The 18,713-nt window shown below is 41.9% G+C and overlaps 1 protein-coding gene and 1 pseudogene across 6 annotated transcripts in view; one reads left to right on the top strand and one right to left on the bottom strand.

Annotated features, from left to right (window-relative positions):
* The window catches only part of ST7 (suppression of tumorigenicity 7), a 239,917-nt gene that overhangs the window by 33,355 nt on the left and 187,849 nt on the right, over positions 1 to 18,713 (top strand). The window lies entirely within an intron of this gene.
* On the bottom strand, positions 12,313 to 12,921 carry LOC102241384 (annotated as a pseudogene).

The following is an 18,713-nucleotide window of genomic DNA, read 5'->3' as shown; positions in this document are numbered from 1 at the left end:
AGTGGCAGCAGTGGGAGGGGGACTGCCGGCAGACAGGGGACCAGGGGCTGTGGCAGGCGGGGCCGGGCCGGAGCGCAGAGGATGGGCCAAGACCCACCCCTGTGCCCACTGCAGCCTCACAGCCCACAGTCCCTGTCACGGTGCACAAATTCATGCACTGGGCCCCTAGTGTCCCAAATAAAAGAATGGGAGAAATCTCCAGAAAAAGAACTAAATGAAATGGAGACAAGCAAACTACCAGATAGATTTCAAAACAATAGTTATAAGGATGCTCAAGGAATTCAGTGATAACTTCAACAGCATGACAAAGGACATAGGAACCATAAAAAAGAATCAGTCAGAAATGAAGAATACACTAAATCAGCAGTCGCCAACTGGTGGTCCGCGGACCACTGGTGGTCCCGTGAGGTCAGAAAGGTTGGCGAACGCTGGTTTAAGGAAATCTTTGGAGCAGTGATTACTAACTTTGGAGCACTGGTGGTCCGTGAGGTTCGAAAGGTTGGAAACCACTGCACTAAATGAACTGAAGAATAATTTACAGGGAATTAACTGTAGAGGTTGGCCGGCTGCAGGAGGTTGGCTGTGGGAGCGCACTGACCACCAGGGGGCAGCTTTTGCATTGAGCGTCTGCCCCTGGTGGTCAGTGCGCATCATAGTGACGATTCTGAATGTTTTAATATTAGACATTTAAAATTTTTTTCTTATTCTTAAATAGAGGACCAGTGCACAAAATTCATGCGGGAGGGTGTGTCCTTCAGCCTGGCCTGAACCCTCTTGCAATCTGGGACCCCTCGAGTAAGGTCCCTAGGCCTGGCTGGTGATCAGGGCCTATCAAGGCTTTCCTTCCCCCGGCTGCCAGCAGCTGGCCCTGGCCCCACTGCTGCCACTGCTTGCCATCTGTGCAGCACTGTCTCCCCAACCCCCCTGCCACCAGTCGCCTCCCTCTGCAGGCGACAGGCATAGGGTGCAATTGCTTGGCTGGCCTGGGCCTCCCTCTGCGGGTGATTGCTGGCCAGCCCCGCACACCCGCCACAGTGTCGCTGGCTGGTGGCCTGGGCCTCCCTCTTTGGGGCGATTGATTGTGGGGCTCTGTGATCGACTGCCCAGCAGAGGGAGGCCCCGCCCACCCAGCCAGGGCTCCGTGATCTATCGCTGTGCAGAGGGAGACTCTGCCCATCCACCACAGTGCTGCAGGCCGGGTAGCCTGGGCCTCTGTCTTTGGGGCGATCGATTGCGAGGCTCCACGATCAATTGCCCAGCAGAGGGAGGCCCTGCCCACCTGGCCAGGGCTCCGCAATCAATTGCTGTGCAGAGGGTGGCCTGGGCCTCCCTCTTTGGGGTGATTGCGCAGGCCCCCCCCCCCATCAATCGCCCTGCCAGCCGGTTCCCTGGGCCTCCCTCTTTGGGGCGATCGATCATGGAACCACCCCCACCCCCCCTCATCGATTGCCCTGCAGAGGGTGGCCTGGGCCTCCCTCTGCAGGGTGATCGTGGGGCCATGGCGGGGCCCCCCAACCAATCTCATCGCACCTGCTTTGGCTGGCCTGGTGCCAGTGTGTGTCATAGCGTGGTTGTCCAGAAGTTCATCCAGATGGTCGTTCTGCTGCTCGGTCGTTCAGTCGATTTGCATATTATGCTTTTATTATTATAGATAACGCTGCTATGAACATAGGGGTGCATACAGGCAGTCCTTGGGTTACATCAGACTTGATGTCCATCATTTCGTGGTTATGTTGCCATCTCATATTTACAGTATTTATATATAAAAAAGTTCTGTCATTTCGACGTATGTACATATGTGCTTTATGTTTTTTATTATTTATTTACCACAAGTAAAGGTCAGGAATTTTTATCTTTCTTTTAAATTTTTTTTTACTGTTTCACTTCATTACCGCTGTGTATGTGCTCCATGTGAGTGACGTAGGTGCTTATGTAGGTGTGTTCCGACTTACGGGGAAAATCTTGTTACGTTGCGCCATAGGAACGGAACTCTGATGTAACCTGAGGACCTACTGTATATCCTTTCGAATTGGTGTTCAGGATTCTTAGGTTATATTTCCAGAAGTGGGATTGCTGAGTCAAAATGCAGTTCAATTTTTAATTTTTTGGGGAAACTCCATACTGTTTTCCACAGTGGCTGCACCAATCTGCATTCCCATCATCAGTGCAGTAGGACTCTCTTTTCCCCACATCTTCGCCAGCACTTGTTTGTTGATTTATTGATGATAGCCATTCTGACAGGTTTGAGGTGATATCTCATTGTGGTTTAAATTTGCATCTCTGATGATTTGTGACATTGGACATTTTTTCATATGTATATTGGCCATCTGTATGTCCTCTTTGGAGAGGTATTTATTCAGGTCCTTTGCCCATTTTTTAATTAGATTGTTTGTCTTCCTGGTGTTGAGTTGTATGAATTCTTTACATATTTTGGAAATTAACCCCTTATCAGATGTATCATTGCCAAATATGTGCTCCCATACAGTGGGCTCCTTTTTAATTTTGTTGATGGTTTCTTTTGTTGTGCAGACGCTTTTTAGTTTGATGTAGTCCCATTTGTTTATTTTTTCCTTAGTTTTCTTTGCCCTAGGAGATGTATTGGCAAAAATATTGCTATAAGAGCTGTCTGAGATTTTATTGCCTATGTTTTCTGCTAGGGTTTTTTATGGTTTTGTGACTTACATTTAATTCTTATCCATTTTTGGTTTATTCTTATGTATGGTATAAGTTGGTTGTCTAGTTTCATGTTTTTGTATAAGTATATTCATTCTTAATATGCCTGTCTAAATGTGCTCTTCTTTTGCCTGTATCTATAAATGATAGCTGGTGCAGATAAAATTACAACTGGAATTTATAATTTGTTAGGCCAGGGACTGTTTCTCCTCCTTTTTTGTTTTTTTTATACAGTGCTCAACATTATGTTTTAGATGTAACTGATACTGTTTCCATAAGGTTGATTTGATATAAATTTTTAAAAACTAAAAGCTTTTGGGAGTTATGAGATATTTGTTTTCATCTTTGAGTCAGGTCTTCTCCTCATAGGAGCTTATTTGATTGAGTTATGTACTAACATGTCTGTGCTTGATGAGTTCGCTTCAGTTACCTAAACCTAGGAAATAATAGCCCAGTTGAAGACCTAAAACATAAACATTCAACTTTACTTGAAGGCTTAATTTGATTTCTTGGTTCGTTGTTTTAAAATTGAATATCATAATTCTTAACAGAAAGTCAAACATAAAAAAAGAGAAGTAGTTAAGAATTATAAATCCTATTTTTATAACTGTCCTGTATTTTATGAGAAATTACAATACATAAAAATTTTAACTCAGCTTTTAAGTCAATTGATTGGCAGATTTATACAATTGCTTTGTGTTTTTGAATAGATGATTATTTAAAGGGACAAGAGAAAGAGGGTTCAAGTCAAGAAATGTTTCTTTGACTGTATTATACATGCTAGAATGAACATAAATTATGGCAAAATAGAAATGTTTCTTTGACTGTATTATACATGCTAGAATGTGTGTGTGTGTGTAGTAATTCTCGCATATTATATATATATATAAAATTCCTGCTAATTTTAGACATATAGTGTGTGTGTGTGTGTGTGTGTGTTGTAATTCTCGCATATTATATATATATAAAATTCCTGCTAATTTTAGACATACAGATTTAGATATTCTGGAATTGAGAGAGATGTCATCCCTCAGATACTTCATTTCATGGAAGTAGTGCCTCTGGTCAGAAGTACTGTGAATTGTGCTCTAGATATTGAATCAAATTCTTGTATACCACCTAACATTAGCTATATTTTAATTTATTTCTGACTTTGGGTCTTAGGGTTCTACCAATTTTCAGGATTATTTAAGTATTAAAGTTTAGTTTGCAATTTCACATTTATTTGATCAGTGTATCCAGGTAACACATGAGCAGTGGGATCCTTTGGTGTACAGGTCTGGGGTAGCCATGTAGCCTGGTCAGGGGAGTATGGGTGCACTAGAGATAGCTAGTGGATGGTCAAAGAAGAGCTATAGATAATGGAGGTAAAAACTGGTCTGAAAGATATGGAATCAGTTGAAGCAGGAAATGCAAACAAGGCAAGCAGAATACCAACTCAAGACTGCAACACCATTGTATAAGAAAAAGGTTTCTTATTACAGTGCTAGAACTAATTTCCCTCTACCTCTATCATGATCCCAGCTGAGTGGAAAACCTTGCCTCTTTCCAGGTGTTTTGTAGCTGGAAGAGATGGTAAGCCTTCAAGTATGTCCTGAACTAAAGTAAAGGCTGGACATGGAAATAGAACTTCAGAGAACTTGTTATATTACAACAGTTTTATGAAATGAACATGAAGCTTCTTCACCTCATGTCCTAAAAACAAGCATTAGAAAGCCAAACCATTTTTTCTATGTATGTGCAGCATTTTAATTTATAAATCAACCCCACCTTTCAAAATTAATTTATGCATATAATACCATTTCAGCCAAAACCATTCTGGGATTTTGAGGGGAACTTGAAAGGATAATCTAATGGGAAAATAAACACGAGAGGTTTCCAAGGAACTTTCCAGAAAGAAGAGCAATGAATAATAATGATTAAAAAGTGTAAACACAGATCTATGGAACAATATTTGAGTCTAGAAATAGATTCGACAATATAATAAAACCTGTTTTCTCCCAAAAAGGAAGGATTACAGTGGTGTTGGAAGCTGAGAAGCAGTTTTTTTAAAAAGTAGTTATATCAACACTTTTTACTAGCTACCAATATAAAATTGAAATAAATTAGTGAACTTGATTAATTAATGAAATTAATGAAAAAAACTCATGTTGTAGAAAGACTAAAAGAAAATAGAATAGAATATATAATAGAAACATGAAAGGATAGCCATTTTAGTTTTAAAGGAATAGAAAAAAACAAAAAGATTTAAAATATATGCTCAATAACAGTTTTTAATAGGACAGTAGCAAAGTGGGAAAATAGATCTGCACCAACATGATGGAAAAAGAATCCTATATAATAAAGAGCTAATGTGCAAATAATCATCATGCCCTCGTAGAATATATAATAGAAACATGAAAGGATAGCCATTTTAGTTTTAAAGGAATAGAAAAAAACAAAAAGATTTAAAATATATGCTCAATAACAGTTTTTAATAGGACAGTAGCAAAGTGGGAAAATAGATCTGCACCAACATGATGGAAAAAGAATCCTATATAATAAAGAGCTAATGTGCAAATAGTCATCATGCCCTCTCGCCGGGGCTGGGGGACCTGAGGCTGGGCCGGGGGACCTGTGGCTGAGCCCCCCACCCAGCGGGGCTTGACGGGGTACCTGAGGCAGCGCCCCTCGCCTGGTGCTGGACTGGGGGACCTGAGGTTGCGTCCTCCACCCTGCGGGGCTTGATGGGGGTGGGGCTGTCTGGGTCTGGGTCTCGCGTGATTTAGAGGCGCGCGAAGGTGGGCGGGGACTTGACTCTGGGTCCCGCGGCACACCCCAGACTCTGACAGGAGGGAGATTTTCATATACATTTTACTAATTTTCTTTCATCTCTGACACTTCTATTACAGAGATAGAGGAAATAACAATATTAAAATATTTCCTCTAATTCCCTTTTAATGTGCATGAATTTTGTGCACCAGGCCACTAGTATCCTTATAAAGTGCTCGTTCATTTTTATCCCCCAAACATTGAAACTTTTATAGATGAATGGACAAAACAGATAATTTACACAGAGGGAAATACAATTAGTAAAGTAAGCCTGAAAAAATATTTATCATAATTCATGATCACAGATTTGATGGAGTATTAGTCATCTCAGGCTGTCATAACAAAATACTGTAGACTGGGTGACTTAAACAGCAGAAATTTGTTTCACACAGTACTGGAGGCTGAGAATTCTGAGGTTATAGTGCAATTTACTTCTCTAGGGATGACTAGCTTCCTGGCTTGGAGACTACCTCCTTCTTGCTATATCCTCACATGGCAGAAACAGAGAGCGACATCTATCTGATGTCTTTCTTATAAGGGTACTAATCTGATCATGACCTCAACTAAGCCTAATTACCTCCTAAAGGTCCATCTCCCAACACAATCTCACTGAGAGTTAGGGCTTCAACATATGAACTTTAGGCAGATGCAGTTCAGTCTATACCAGGTGGTAAGTAAGCTTGCCAACACTATCCTAAACTTTTTAAAGCTCCAAGCAGAGAGCTCATTCCTGTTGCACAAGTGCTGTCATGGAGATCAGGTCAGTATTGGTTAATTAAAGGTGATAGTTGTTGCCCTGGCTGGTGTGGCTCAGTTGGTTGGGCGTCATCCAGTGCACTGAAAGGTTGCCAGTTCCATTCCCAGTCAGGGCACATGCCCGGTTTGTGGGCTTGATCCCCCTTAGGGAGCGTGCAGGAAGCAGCAGCAGCCCATCAATGTTCTGCTCTCACATTGACATTTCTCTCTCACATCAATGTTCCTCTCTCCCTCCATCTCTCTTCCTCTCTCTTTAAAAATCAATTTTAAAAATCTTTAAAAAAAGATGATAGTTTGTTAATCTTTTGCTCACTGTGATATAAAATTCAATCTCACCTTCATAGTAATCTATGGAATTTATTTCAGTGAGTTAGCCTTCTTTTAGAATGCTAAGCCACAATATCACTTCAGTTCATGTGTTTAATTACTTTCTTTTCCTTTTCTAAAACATGAACATATTTTATATATGCTAAGTTTTCTAGGATACAATAAGTTTATGAAATTGCCTCAAAAGAAATAATTACATTAGTTTTTCATAGGTAAATTAAATTTAGGTTCTTTGTAAGAAATAAGTTAATGTTTATGTACTCAGATTTTCAAACATTGGATAGACTTCAGGATGAGAGACAAAAGAAGAAATAGTGTATCCTGAGCTTGGCCAGCACTTCTTGTGACCAACCTGTTATGTTTTGTGCCAAAAATAATGAGTTAGTTCTGTCACTTCTGAATTATTGGTACCATAATCCCCCAAATAGGCAGATAGAGTAGAACACAAAATGGGAACTTTCTTTTAGTTTTGTACATCTTTCAAGAGGAAGAAAAGAGAAAATTAAGAAATCCCTTGGTTTTGACTTTTGCTGAGACTTTCTTATTATATATCTAATGATATTTTAAAGTACTGATTTTTAAGCAAACTGTAATAGGTGCATTATCATGTACGTGGAAAAAAATTACAATAAAAAAGAACTGAAAATAGAATCTCGAATGTTTTTTTTTTTGTTTGTTTGCTTTTCGGTTGTTGTTCCCCCCTTGACCCCCCCTCCCCCCATGTCACTCAGTTCTCTTTTGCAGTCCTAAACAGAATTAAATTAGAAAGAAAATCTGGGTGATAGGTTCTTTTTATAATATTCTAATGATTTTATATAAATGATAAAATACAATTCTGATTCTTCTTGTTTTTGCTTTAAATCCAGTACAAAGATAAAAGGTTTTCAGAATGTTAAAGTTTTGTTTTTATTCATTGCATTTCCTTCACTTAACAGGCAGTGGAGGAAGAATTTTATGTTTGTCTTTGTATAAAATAATTCTAAATACTGCTTTAAGGGGACATAAATTTATGCCAATGTGTGCCATTTATAGCAATTTCCAACAGGTATTATTTACATTAGTTTGTATCACTGTCTATATAAGATTTGAAGTACAATAATTTTCAGAACATTTCAGGGAAATAATTAGATTTCCTCATATTTATTCAATAATTAATATAGCTATAAGGACATAATATGACATTGATTTAAAGATTTTTTTATTTCCTATCTTTGGCTTTTTAATATGGTATTTTATTAGGTGGTAAAACAAAATCTTTTCCTGTTGAGGATAAATATTTATGCCACAATATACGTGGGGAAGGTCTTTTTTCTTCTTCATTATCTGACTTACCGTACTGGTAAGTAAACACATATTCCTCTACTTTTCCTTTAGTTAATGCTTTCTTAGAAAATTTTAAGAAGTGTGATGTAATTATATATAAAAAGTCAGCAAAAACATTAATGAAATATCAAGGTAATTAAAAGACTACTTCTCTATGGGCTGCTGTCAGGGGCTTACAGAAAAGTCTCAGAAGAATTTGCTTTTTTCACAACCATTTAATTAACTTACTACAAATATGCTTCAGAAAAGCGCTGAGTCCCATGTGTACAGGATGTCTTCACCTTCAGCAAGACCAAGGTGTTGTGTTTTTTCAGGTGGAATTTGAATATAATTTATAAATCTCAGCAGAAGTTTTTAAACATATAAAAAGGATAATTTTGCCATGAACTTTGCCAGAATATCTCCTAAAATAAAGCCTCATGTTATTTGCTTCATAAACCTGTTGTATAGCAAAATGTTCACCGCTTTTCTGCAGGCCATCACATTCCCTGCCCTGGGTTTCTTTAGCAAAAAGCTTTTTTTAAATAACATTTGCTCCCCAGAGATGGGCCTCTGGAGAGCAAATGTTATTTTATCTGCATCAACCGTGAAGGCTTCCCAGCAAGTAAAGTGCCATGGAACAGAAGTAGATGGATTATGCTGTGCTCTGTATATGCTGGAGTATATTTAACAAGCTTAACACATGTTCATTAAAACAACACAAAACAACTCGCCCTAAAGAGGAGCAAAACTAATCATGTATTTTGTTTTTGTTTTGGGTGTATTTTCTAAATTGGGTGTATCTCTTTAATTGGATGTATCTACTTTGTTTTGGGTGAATCACTTATAGAGCCCACAGCATGGCATTTTCACATAGTCAGTTAAGCCCTAGAGCAGTGATGGTGAACCTATGACACGCGTGTCAGAGGTGACATGCGAACTCATTTTTTTGGTTGATTTTTCTTTGTTAAATGACATTTAAATATATAAAATAAATATCAAAAATATAAGTCTTTGTTTTACTATGGTTGCAAATATCAAAAAATTTCTATATGTGACATGGCACCAGAGTTAAGTTAGAGTTTTTCAAAATGCTGACATGCCGAGCTCAAAAGGTTCGCCATCACTGACCTAGAGTAACCCTTTAGGGTAGAGCTCTTATTCTATTCTATATATCCTATATAATAAAGAGCTAATATGCTAATTAGACCGAACAGCAGAACAACCATCTAGACGACATTCTGGATGACTATCTGGACAAAGCCGGGGCTGTGAGGGCTGGCCAGGGCTGCAAGGGCCGGCTGAGGCAGCTGGGGCTGCGAGGGCCAAGCCCCTTGCACAAATTTCATACATCGGTCCTCTAGTCTATACTAATAAAAGGGTACTATGCTAATTAGACCGGGTCGACTAGACATCTTCCAGTCATCCTGCCTTCCTTGTAAACAAAGCCACGGTGGCGGGGGCCGAGGCAGAGGCGGTTAGGGGCGTTCAGGCCGGCAGGGGAAGGCAGTTAGGGGCTATCAGATAGTCATGCAGGTGAGTGGTTAGGAGCCAGCGGTCCTGGATTGGAGAGGGTGCAGGCCAGGATGAGGGACCCCTCCTCCCTGTGCACAGATTTCGTGCACCGGGCCTCTCGTGTACATATGTATATGTGTGTGTGTGTGTGTGTGTGTGTATGTATATATATTTATATATATGCACACACATATACATACATACTATTAAAAGCCTAAGCGACAGAACGACCGGAACGACCAGTTGCTATTACACACACTGACCACCAGGGGACAGATGCTCAACACAGGAGAACAGGCCAGACACCAACAGACACCAATGGATCAGCACTGCTGGGACGATACCAACAGCGCTGCCAGCCTCCTGGAAGTCGGTCTCTTCCCTAGCGCTCTACAAGGAAGAAACAATATAAAAGCAGTTGCCAATTGGCTCCCGACAACCAGCGTGAATGTCAGCGGGACGGATAAGGTTCCTGGACCAGCCAGGGTGTCCCACCACCTGCCCGGAGGGTCAATTGTGTTCCGCCCCCCCCACCCTCGCCCCCTCCTCAGGACCCCACCCATGTATGAATTCGTGCACCAGGCCTCTAGTTATACTGATAAGGAACTGAAGCTCAAGGAGGAAGTACTTGCCAAGATTCCATAGTTGGTTCAGAGTAGAACTGGGAATTTGAGGGCCTTTTGATTCAAGTATGGTCCTGGTGCATTTTCTTTTACAGTGTGTTCACTCTTCATTCTTTGTTCTCTCCAGTGCAGGCTGGGTATGTGGAACAGAAAGGAAGGGAGTGTAATCCAGGTCACCATTATCTTTCCCCTGGTAGCCTCTGACTGCATATTCTTCCCCCTCACAGCAGCCAGTGATCTTTTTGAAATATATTTGGATCATAGCCTTCCCTGCTTAAAAGCCTTCAGTGATTTTCCATTGTACTAAGAATGAAATTTGGAATACTTATTTTGGTCTACAAAACCAAGCACATTCTAGCTCCTGCTGATCTTTCCCTTGCTGGTCTAGTGTCCTCTGACCGTACATGGTTCCTGGACCCCTCACATCCATGCTTGCCTCAAGACCTTAGCATTTGCACTTTCCTTTGTCTGCAGTTCTTAAGTTCTTTCGGACTATCTTCAACTGATCATCTTTCAGGTTTCAGCCCAAATGTAATTTCCTGAAGAGATACTTTAAATCTAAGCTCTCCTGTTTTACTTATATTCTTTTCTCCTAGCATTCTTTCTCCTTTATATTTACACTAGAGGCCGGTGCACGAAATTCCTGCACAGGTAGGGTCCCTAGGCCTGGCCAGCGATCAGGGACCATCTGTGGGGCGACCAGTGGGGCGACCAGGGTCCCCCGCTCACACCCACCTTGGCCTTGCACTGCCTGCCGGCCCCCCCCTCCATTGCCACCGCTGATTGCCATCTGTGGTGCAACTGGCAGGGCGATCGGGGCCCCCACTCGCACCCACTTTGGCCTGGGCCGCCTGCTCACCAGCCCCACCCCCCCTGCCAGTCGCCATCTGTGGGGCGACCGGTGTAGCAATTGGGGCCCCCACTCACACCGGCCTTGGCCTGGTGCCACCCACTCACCAGACCTGCCCCCTGCCACCAGTTGCCGTCTGGGGTGTGACCGGGGCCCTTGCTCTCACCCGCCTTGTCCTGGTGCTGCCCACTCACCTGCTCCACCATCCCACCACAGTCCCACTCTCATCAGGGCCCATCAGGGCTGGTAGGTCCTCCACTGCCACCCACTGCCAGCACTGCATCACCAACGCCCACCATATTCTGCGCTGCCCCCTGGTGGTCAGTGCACGTCAAACTCCCAGTCAGTCAAACTCCTGCCCGTGGGGACGCTTGCATATTAGCCTTTTATTATATAGGATAATTAGAGGTCTGGTGCATGAAAATTGTGCATGGGGGGGGGTCCTTCAGCCCGGCCTGCACCCTCTTGCAATCCGGGACACCTTGGGGGATGTCCAACTGCCAGTTTAGGCCCAATCCCGCAGCAGGATCGGGCCTAAACTGGCAGTCGGACATGCCTCTTGCAATCTGGGACCACTGGCTCCTAACTGCTCTCCTGCCTGCCTGCCTGATCGCCCCAACACCTCTGCCTGCCTGCCTGATTGCCCCTAACCACTCGCCTGCCTTCCTGATCACCTCTAACCACTCTGCATGCCTGCCTGATCACCCCTAACTGCTTGCCTGCCTGCCTAATCGCCTCTAACTGCTCACCTGACTGCCTGATTGCCCCTAACCACTCACCTGCCTGCCTGATTGTCCCTAACTGCTTGCCTGCCTTCCTGATCACACCTAACCGGCTCTGCCTCGGCCCCCATTGCCGCGGCTTTGTCCGGAAGGTTGTTCGGCTGTCCAGTCTAATTAGCATATTATGCTTTTATTATTATAGATAATAATAATTAACAATTTGGGTTCCCTTTCAATGTGCCGGTCACTGAGTATTGGCATATTATGCTTTTATTATTATAGATAATAATAATAACTAACAATTTGGGTTCCCTTTCAATGTGCCGGTCACTGGGTATTTCCTTTAACCCTGTTTATAGACTAGGAAGAAGATACTTTCCCAGATAACAGTAAATTGTGAACCAGGATTTACTAGTAAACCCAGGCTTCCTGCACAAGACTATAAACCCTGGGAAGGCAGGAGCCATATCTATGTATTGTTTTATTCCTAGTGCCTAGTATATATGTAGTACGAGTATTAAGTCTTCAAGAAATACATGTTGAACAAATGGCTTAAAAAAATTAAACATCAAAAAACCCCACAACACTTTAATTCCAGCCTAACCACTATAGGGGCAATGGGCAATGTCTGGGGCCAATCTTTGGGTACAGTGCTCCAAAAGGTTCCTGAAGGGGTCTTACCTTCAGGGAGCTGAGCACCAAACAGGACAGGGGCAGGCATGGGGAAAAGGCACTACTCCTTGGCAAAGGAGATCTTCATGGAGTTGTTCTGGGTAATCTTGAAGCCCTGTCAGGTATCATGGGCAGCCTCTGCCTGCGCCTCATCATCAAACTCCACGAAGGTGACGTTGCACCGCCCTGGGACTAGGCAGACCTCCTTGAAGCCAGGGAACAGGGTTAAAAGCATGGACAGCATGAACTCATTTTCTTAGGTAGGTTGTAAAGAATGTGCTTTGGTGGGTTTTCTGAAAGAGGCTTGGCAGGTGGCATCTGGCCCGGCATATACTGCTGTGTGGGTATGGCCTCCAGGAGGATCTGGCTGGGTGCGAGGCCTGGAGGTGAGATCATGCCAGGGGTGGCATGTAGGGAGGCTGACCCTGCATGTGGTGCATGATGTGGGGCTCCTGAGTCATTGGTGGCATGCCCGGGACAGGCCCCGGGGCTGCCCCCACTGTGGGGGCAACTGCAGCCAAGGCTCCTGGCTCTTGGGATTCCTCTTCTGTGTATGGTCTCACTCCACAAAGGTGCCCTTCATCTGGGCAGTGATATCCGAGTTGGTCTTGGTGTACTGGATGCACATGTGCTTGTCGTAGAAGGGGAAACCCTGCATGGAGCGGGGCATTGGTGGTGCTGTGACCTTGTCACGACAAAAGCCAGGGTATCCAGGACCTGGCCAGACGGGGAGAAGACGGCACAGAGACTTACTGATTTTTCTCATTGAGGTTGTTGATATGAATAGTGTGGTCAGGAACTGCCATGAGAGACCTGCCGAGGTAGGGCAACAGAACCACAGTTCCAGCATGTGGCGCCTGCGGGGTTTGGGTCAAATGACTTTTTATTTTATTTTTAGAATTTTACTGAAATATAACTCACATACAGTAAAATCTGCCCCATTAAAGTATACAATTCAGTGGTTTTTAGAGGTGTGCAGCTATTATCACTATCTAATTTTAGAGTGATTGTATCACCCCCAACGAAACTCCTACCCATTAGCAGGCACTTTCCGTTTCCCCTTCCCCCCGTCCTTTGGAAACCACCAGTCCACTTTCTGTCTCGGTGGATTTTCTTATTCTGGAATTTTCATATAAATGAAATTATACAACATATGCCTTTTGTGGCTGGCTTCTTTAGTTTTGCACAATGTTTTCAAGGTCCATCCATATTGGGGCTTGCATCAGTGCTCCAGTACTCTGTTGCTGAATGTAATTCTATGTATGGATATACCACATTTAATTATTCATTAATCATTTGATGGGGATTTGGGTTGTTTGTACTTTCTAGTCGTATGAATAGTACTACCATGAGCATTTGTATACAAGTTTTTGCGAGTACATATGTTTTCATTTCTCATGGGAATCTTGTGGTAACTGTATGTTTAACATTTGGAAAAAAATCCCAAACTGTCTTGCAGAGTGGCACAATCACTAAGACCTGTCATGGAAATCCAGAGCTTGACAGTAGTTAAGAGCAGTGAAAACAGATTTTATTCAGGATTATTGTCATAGGGAGAAAGAGACCTCAGTATGGAACTGGGCTGAATTCCAGTACAACAATGAAAAGTGGGGATTTATAGCCAAGGAGCAGGATGGGACTAGGGGGCAGGGAATCAGTAGATGGAAAATTACTAAGAGGGTAGGACAGTTTTTTGCTATACTGATCTAACAGGATTCTTTTATTTTTTGAATAAGTTTTTATTGATTTTTTTTTTTTTTTTTTTAGAGAGAGAGGAAAGGAGAAGGAGAAATAGAAACATGAATGATGAGAGATAAACATTGATTGGCTGCCTCCTGCGTGCCCCCTACTGGGGATTGAGCCAGCAACCCAGGCATGTGCCCTTACTGGGAATCGAACCGGTGACCTCTTGGTATATGGGACGACCCTCAACCTACTGAGCCACACCAGCTGGGCCCTAACAGGATTCTTGCTGAAGGCAAGCCAGGGTGATCAGCTATCACTTGGTCAGATAGTGAAGGTGATTAAATATTAATGGTGGGGGATTCTGACTAAACCTACTTCATAAGATTTTTGCTAAAAACTGGGCAATGCAAGGCAGACAGGCAAGTCTAAAAGTCAAGGCCCAGTTGGAAAGAGGATTGAGAGGACCCTGATTAAAGTCTAGTCGAAGAGAGACTCTTTGTCAGACCCATAACAAATAATTCAGGTATTATCTGTCCGTGTTTTTCCTCAACTGTATTAGCAAGGAGGTTCCAATAAATTATTTTAAATTTCCTTAAATTCTATATAGTTGACATTTCATTCAGCATCCAACAGATATTTATTGACTTGGTGTTGACTGATCTGGGATACAGCTTATGCACTATTTTCTTGAAGCTGATAAAGCTACTTTATTTTAAATTTAATGTTCAAAAATTATTATTTGTGTTTTGTTTGTTTTAAAATCTGTATGGAAACATTTAGCAAATCTGATAGTTTAGGCCTCTTTGGTATATTCTCATTTATGCTGTAAAGAAAAAAGTGAAAGACAATATCATATATTATTATAGGGTTCATAGTTTAGGACACTTGTTTCATTTAAATAAATTACTATTTCCACCATAAATGTACATTTTAAGCATAATGAATACCTAATTTCTTTCTTCCTTTTTTCACTGTTCTTTTCTTTTATAAAAAGAATTTTCTTCTGTGCTTCAGAGTGGTGTTGGCTCTGATCCAGTACTGAATTGTTTTATTACTATTATTACTTTATCCGATTTACTGAAACATTGTTAGAGTAGATCATTTATAAATTAACCAGCAGATGCTAAAAATGATTTCAACTTTCTCACAAACTGGTGTTTTTTTTAAAAATCCTCACTCGATATTTTTCCATTGATTTTTAGAGAGAGTGGAAGAGAGAGGGAAAGACAGAAAGAAATATCAATGTGAGAGAAACACATCAGTTGGTTGCCTCCTGCACGAGGTCTGATCAGGGCCCTGGCCGGGGAGGAGCCTGCAACCAAGGAATATGCCCTTGACCGGAATCGGACCTGGGACCTTTCGGTCTGCAGGCCGACGCTCTATCCACTGAGTCAAACCGGCTAGGTTTCAGAAACTGTTTAATCCTATGTTTTTTTCTACTTTACTACCACCCATCTGTAGTATGTCATGTATCTTTAAATACTGCAAATTAAAATTTATTTTGAGGATTTAGCAATGCTCCTGAAAAGAATTGGCTGTCTTGGGAAGCTGGGAATCCAGAGTTGTTGCTCAGTTAGAAAAATGAAGGCCTCCCTGAGTGACTCAAGCAGAGCTTCCCCAAGGTTAGCTACAGCCTCTCCTGTGCAGTTAGTAACTAGTGTGTGCCGACTCTCTTGTAATGATTATAATTGCTTGGGTTACATTCACATTCATGATACTTGCCTCTCACCTTATGTGGTGCTCATTCTCTGTTTCTTTAACTAATGTGCCATTTTGCCTTTCATTTTGGTGTGGGGAACTACGCTTTTAGGGGATGTAAAGCAGAGAGCAGCTGGGGGAAGAATGAATACTCAGAACCCAGTGCCAGGATTAACATACTGATGCAGATTCTGAGAAGGGATCTTTTGAGTTAGTTAAAAGGAAACACCAAGTGGAACTGCAGCTGGCCTTGCCCTGGCACGTGATGCTAGTCAAGGAGGTACTTGGCTTCACTCCGCTGCATTTCATTCTCCGGTTGCCAGCTGCTTCAAGCCAGCTGCTTGGGCACAGCTAAAGTAAAGGCAAGAAAATTATCACTATATACCTGTATTTTATGTTTGAGAATCTGCTATTAATATCTAAAGCTTAGAATGTTGGCAATAGCATGTGGATGAAAGCTTAAAACGTTGAGATCCAAAAGAAAAATAGTTTATCCTTTCTGCCTCTGCAGAGGTAGTTTTCAAAGGTTGTGCCTCCCCTTTTTCGATACTTTTTAGAATAAAGAGAACATATTTTTCATTTTCACTCTTACAGTGTGATTAGATATAATTGAATTTTAATAAGTACATTGCAAAAATGAATAGGCATGTATTTTAAGTTTCATGGATTTAGAATTTGCAGGAAGAGGAAGGTAACTACTAAAATTTTTTTAAATACATTTTATTGATTTTTTACAGAGAGGAAGGGAGAGGGATAGAGGGTTAGAAACATCGATGAGAGAGAAACATCAATCAGCTGTCTCCTGCACACCTCCTACTGGGGATGTGCCCGCAACCCAGGTACATGCCCATGACTGGAATCGAACCGGGGACCTTTTAGTCTGCATGCCGACGTTCTATCCGCTGAGCCAAACCGGTTAGGGCAGTGGTCGGCAAACTCATTAGTCAACAGAGCCAAATATCAACAGTACAAGGATTAGAAATCTCTGTTGAGAGCCAAATTTTTAAACTTAAACTATATAGGTAGGTACATTGTTATTAACTTAATTAGGATACTCCTAAGGCTTAGGAAGAGCCACACTCAAGGGACCAAAGAGCCACATGCGGCTCTTGGGCCCCTTCAGTGTGGCTCTTCCACAAAATACCACGTGCGGGCACGCACGTACAGTGCGATTGAAACTTCGTGGCCCATGAGCAGAAGTCGATATTTTGTGGAAGACCCACACTGAAGGGGCCAAAGAGCCGAGTGTGGCTCGTGAGCTGCAGTTTGCCTAGCCACAGTTTGCTGACCACTGGGTTAGGGCACTACTAAAATTTAAATGCCATCCTGCAATGGACCTTCTGAATAAGAGCTTGATATGTAATTCAACCCTTCTCTTCTGTGAACTTGCCCATTTCAGATTCTAAACTTTATGTTTAGCAATAGACAATATTGCTTCCTTTTGCATCCTTTTGATTGATTATAATTACTAGAAGACTGTCTTAACTTGTTCCTTTATGGATTCTTCAGTGAAAAACACAGGTATTTAAGGGCATCAGAGTTTACACGAACCTTCCCAGTGCACATTGAAGTACAGTTTGGTTCAAGGGTTACCAGCGTGCACCTCCTGAGCTGTGTCCCAGCTTTCAGGCTCTTCCCCTTTGGGTCGTGCTTCTCATACTTTCTTGTTAGAAGTTTTAGAAACAGAATGGCATAGGATGCTGAAACAGGATCACCTTGAAGTCCTTTTAAATTAGGTTAACTTTGCATCATGCCTTGCAATATATTCATGATTATTTATTTATTATTTTTTTAAATTAAATCTTTATTGTTCAGATTATTACATTGGTTCCTCTTTTTCCCCACCATAACTCGCCTCCATGTGTCTTGGTGTGGTCCTCTTTGGATTCCTTTTGTTTGGGGTTCTCTGCGCTTCCTGGACTTGTAAGTCTATTTCTTTCACCAGGTAGGGTAAGTTTTCTGTCATTATTTCTTCAAATATGTTTTCATTCTTTTTTTTTTATTGATTAAGATATTACATATGTGTCCTTATACCCACATTACACCCCCCGCCCCCGCTCATGCCCTCGTTGTCCGTGTCCATTGGTTAGACCTATATGCTTGCATGTAAGTCCTTTGGTTGATCTTTCCCCCTTAACCCTGCCCTCCCCTACCTTCCCTCCAAGGCCCGACAGTCCAATCAATGCCTCTCCATCTCTGGATCAGTCCTTGTTCATCAGTTTATGTTGTTCATTATATTCCACAAATGAGTGAGATCATGTGGTATTTATCCTTCTCTGACTGGCTTATTTCACTTAGCATAATGCTCTCTAGTTCCATCCATGGTGTGGCAAATGGTAAGAGTTCCTTTTTCTTCTTCCTCTTCTTAAAGAATACCTTTCAGCATTTCATATAATGCTGGTTTGGTGGTGATGAACTCCTTTAGCTTTTTCTTATCTGTGAAGCTCTTTATCTGACCTTCAATTCTGAATGATAGCTTTGCTGGATAAAGTAATCTTGGTTGTAGGTTCTTGGTATTCATCACTTTGAATATTTCTTGCCACTCCCTTCTGGCCTGCAAAGTTTCTGTTGAGAAATCAGCTGACAGTCGTATGGGTACTCCTTTGTAGGTAACTGACTTTCTTTCTCTTGCTGCTTTTAGGATACTCTCTTTGTCTTTTGCTCTTGGCATTTTAATTATGATGTGTCTTGGTGTGGTCCTCTTTGGATTCCTTTTGTTTGCAGGTGAACAGGAGCCAGAAATAGAAGAGAGATTCAACCACTGCAACTGGCCCCGCTTCTGATATGGATTAAGGAAGTGAAGAGTGTCAGCTCAAGGTAGAAACCAAAGAGGTACTCAGGCAGTAAGGTACATGGTAGGCCACTGCAAAAGGGAGTTTGTGACAAAGAAAGGGGGAGCTAGTAACTCAAAACCTTATACTTACTGTTTTTAGAAGTGCAGGCAGGCTGAAACCCACCAGGGAGCACTGAGACTGAGCTTTAGTCTTTTTTTAAAGTTTGTTTTATTTATTTATTTTTAAATTGTTTTATTGCTTAAAGTATTACAAAGAGTATTATATATGTCTCCTTTTTTTTTCT

The sequence above is a fragment of the Myotis brandtii genome, unplaced genomic scaffold, assembly GCF_000412655.1.
Source record: "Myotis brandtii unplaced genomic scaffold, ASM41265v1 scaffold529, whole genome shotgun sequence".
In the NCBI taxonomy this organism is placed as follows: Eukaryota; Metazoa; Chordata; class Mammalia; order Chiroptera; family Vespertilionidae; genus Myotis; species Myotis brandtii.
This window is presented reverse-complemented; position numbering and strand designations above follow the sequence as displayed.